The sequence below is a fragment of the Lagenorhynchus albirostris genome, chromosome 3 (genome assembly GCF_949774975.1).
Source record: "Lagenorhynchus albirostris chromosome 3, mLagAlb1.1, whole genome shotgun sequence".
In the NCBI taxonomy this organism is placed as follows: domain Eukaryota; kingdom Metazoa; phylum Chordata; class Mammalia; order Artiodactyla; family Delphinidae; genus Lagenorhynchus; species Lagenorhynchus albirostris.
Window position 1 is genome coordinate 42,061,835 of NC_083097.1, and position 3,534 is coordinate 42,065,368.

Below are 3,534 nucleotides of genomic sequence, written 5' to 3' on the forward strand. Positions count from 1 at the left end.
TGTGCCTCATCAACTCTCTACATATCTCAGTTCTCCTTCTCTGAGATGCTTCCTTGAGTCCCTTGTAGACCTGGAAACACCTCACTTCAGAGGTTAGCCCACTGTATTATCCTCTCTCTATAATAGTCTGTCCTCTCCCTCTGTTGATCTAGGATCTGGTTCATGGAGGGAAGCTAGTAAATTTATTGAATGACTAAATCAGTGAAAAGGCATCTAGTGAAAAGACCAGGGTTGATCAGTAGGGGCTGGATTCATTCATTCATTCATTCATTCATTCCTAACTATTGCTCTTGTTGTACTAGTACGTGTGAAATGTTGGACCACATTTATCAAGGATACACAATGACTTACCCTGTCTTTAAAGAGCTTACATTCTCTCCAGGGAGGTAACACATCCAAATAATTCAAAGCAAATCTTCAAACCTATCTCACTGTCTCAAGTCCTCTTTACAAAGGAATTTTTCTATTTTTACTCTGTGAACACTTTGGATATTCCATCTAGAGTTTCTTTTACTTGGCCTAAAATTAAATTTAAGTAGTCCTGATGGAATTGTGGTGACTTTTCTCTGGTTCCTGCCTATTGTTTGCCAAGAGCCCATGGTATTGTGGTGAGCTATTGCAATACCCAGGAGGTGCCACACAACACTGAAAAATATTTTTTGATTGTGCCTAAATAGCAAATAGCAATGGACTCCACAGCCATTTTCCTGCCACCTCAAGAGTCGCCTTTAATTCTGAAGAGCGATTTCCGTTTTGCATTTTTCCCCTTCAGATTAATAAAATCCCAAGGACCTGAGCTCTGATGAACTACCTATGGAATTTCCTTTTAGTTTATTTTTTTCCTCAAATTCAGGACACTATATTTCACTTCCTCCTTGATTTTTTTCCCAGAAATATTTTTATCTTTTTTGTAGTTTATCCAAACTTAAGCAACAGGCCTGCACACTGGCAATATGGAAAGCTTGGGTTGGCAAAAGACACTTTCTAGTGGCTTAATGCAGATTGCAAAAGAACACCCACTAGGCAGATAAATTACAGAAGTGGTTACTCCCAGCTGATGAACTACACAAAGGCGCCCCCTGCAGGCAGAAGAGTTACCAAAAAAAGGCACCCACTCAGGGCAAATGGTCACAAAAAAAGCAGCCGTTGCACCACACTGGCTACAACTTGGTGAGCGAATGCAGGTTGTGTGGAAACCCCCAGTACCCTCTAGGCTGGGTGCTTTTCACAGGTTGAGTTCCCTGGGAAGCTAACTCTGAGATGGAGATGAATGTGCCAGTGGTTTATTAGGGAGCAACCTTGGAGCAACACCTGTGGGAGGGAAGGGAGGGAGGGGTGGGGGAGGCCAAGGGAACAGGATTAGACAGAGGGAAAAGCTGACCTGTGATGCTGTCTCCACAGAAAACTCAGGGGAGCCTGCTGGGAGTTTTGAAGCTGGGAAGACCATTCAGAGCTGTCTCATGCTGGGGCAAGGGGACTGGGACTTTAGACCCCCATGTTGGCTAGTCTATGTATGCAGGCAGCCCCCCGCAGAAAGACTCTCCTTAGCAGAGGCAATTCTGAAAGGAAGCTGGCAGCTGAGGGCATCTGCCTGCTGGCAGCACTCCCAGCAAATGATGAGGCAGTCCTTCATTCCTGAAGGAGTCTCTGGGCAGCGTGCTGGAGTTTCCAGCGCAGACCTGCACAGCTGTATTCGTCCTTTCGCCCTGTCCGCACTCTCCACATTAGCGAGCTCCCCCCTCTCTTGACTCTCTCAGCAGATTTGTCAGTACCATAGGCAGTCCTCCAGGATCTTGAGGAGAATGGAAGGAAGCGAGGTAAAGCCAAATGTCACCATCCTATTCTGCTTTGGGGTCTGTCCGTGAGCTAGCACAGCCCAGGTGTCAAGGACCCATGGAGGTTGCAGCTCTTCCTTACATAGTGAAAAGAGGTGTGGATTGAAAGATGGATCTGCTTCCCCTCTTATGGTCACTGTTAGCAACAACCAGGCTCTATCTTTGATCACTGAACACTAGCTAACACAGAAGCATGCCCTGGGTACGTGAATTCAGAGGCAGGGTGTTTTTCACATCCTGCCAAGTGAGGGTTGGACATAGCGTCTCCTAAGAGAGTCTTTGGTTCTTCATGGTGCTTGGTGTTAAGGGTTTACATGGAGAGGGTAAATGCCAAGGAAGAAAAGCCTGATCACACCTGCTATCTCCTGACTAAGTGAGAGGGTGGGAGTTCCGGGTCCTTTTCCCCTCCCCTATCACTTTCTTAGTCAACCACAGACCACACCTGTAAAATGTAAGTTGAAGAGAAATGCACAGAAGGGAAACTTCACTCTCTACAATTTTTCCTGATGAAGCAAACCAGCTTAAAACTAAAACTTTAACACACATTTATTGACTCCTTACTATATGCCAAGCACTGTGCTACTTCCTAGAGATAAATGGTGAGAAAAAATAATTAGATGCAGTTTGTACCATCATGGAGCTTATGGTCTCAAGAAAAGACTTAGTGTGCCTAATTGCTAGATAATTGCATCTCTCATAGATGCCTGCAGAGAAACTGCATGATGCTTGGAGAGCATACCAGAGAGTAATTTAGCCAAGTCTAGGAATCTAGGGAAAGTTTCTGTAAAAAAGTGGACAATTAGAATGAAATTTAAAGAACGACCGAGTTAAATCAGCAAAGGAGAGGGGTCAGGGGAGCATTATAGACAAGAGAACAAGATGCACTAAAATCAGTGTGATTAGAGAGAACTGGGCAAGCATAGTGCAAAATAACTTGGGTCTCTGACCTAAAACCTAAATTGTATCAATACTGGAGTTTCAGGCACTGTGCTAGACAGTGGGAGAAACTGGAGGGCAGGTGAGAGCTCTGTTATTGAATTACGTTGTATGGGAAGACAACTCTGCAGTATGCCCATGTCTCCCTGCTCACACACGTCCTCGCTGGATTCAGTCTTCTGCTCTCAATCATTTTGAGTAATAAGACAATCATTGTGGCTCAGAGGAACAAAGTATAATTTAAGATCTTTAAGATAGACTGGTAGACTTTTAAAAGTGAAAGGGGTCTCTAGAGGTCAGTGAACCAAGACCCTCATTTTCCAGATGAGGAAACTGTGGCCCAGAGAGATTGAGTGACTTGCCCAATTTCACACCCCTCACTGGGTGTGCAAAACGGACCAGATTCACGTCTCCTGGCACCTAAGTGTTTCTTTCTCCTAAGGTCAGGCTGTTGGGAAGTTCTGTAGTCACTACATTAGACCAGCAATCGCTGACCCCTGCTTCTGAGAGATGGGGAGTGAGACAGAACCCTGATGACATAAGTGTAGCGCCTGGATTAAGCCAGACCTGAAACTAGCAAGACCTACTTTCTGGGCTTCTCAGTTAGGAGAACTAATAAATTCCCTTTTTTAGTTAAATGATTTTATACTGGGTTTCTGTCACTTACCGTCAAAAAAGAGTTTGAATGCATAGTGAAAGAGCTACAATAGATAATATTTTTTCAAAACGATGAATTAATTGGCCTGTTGACCAAGCAGAATTT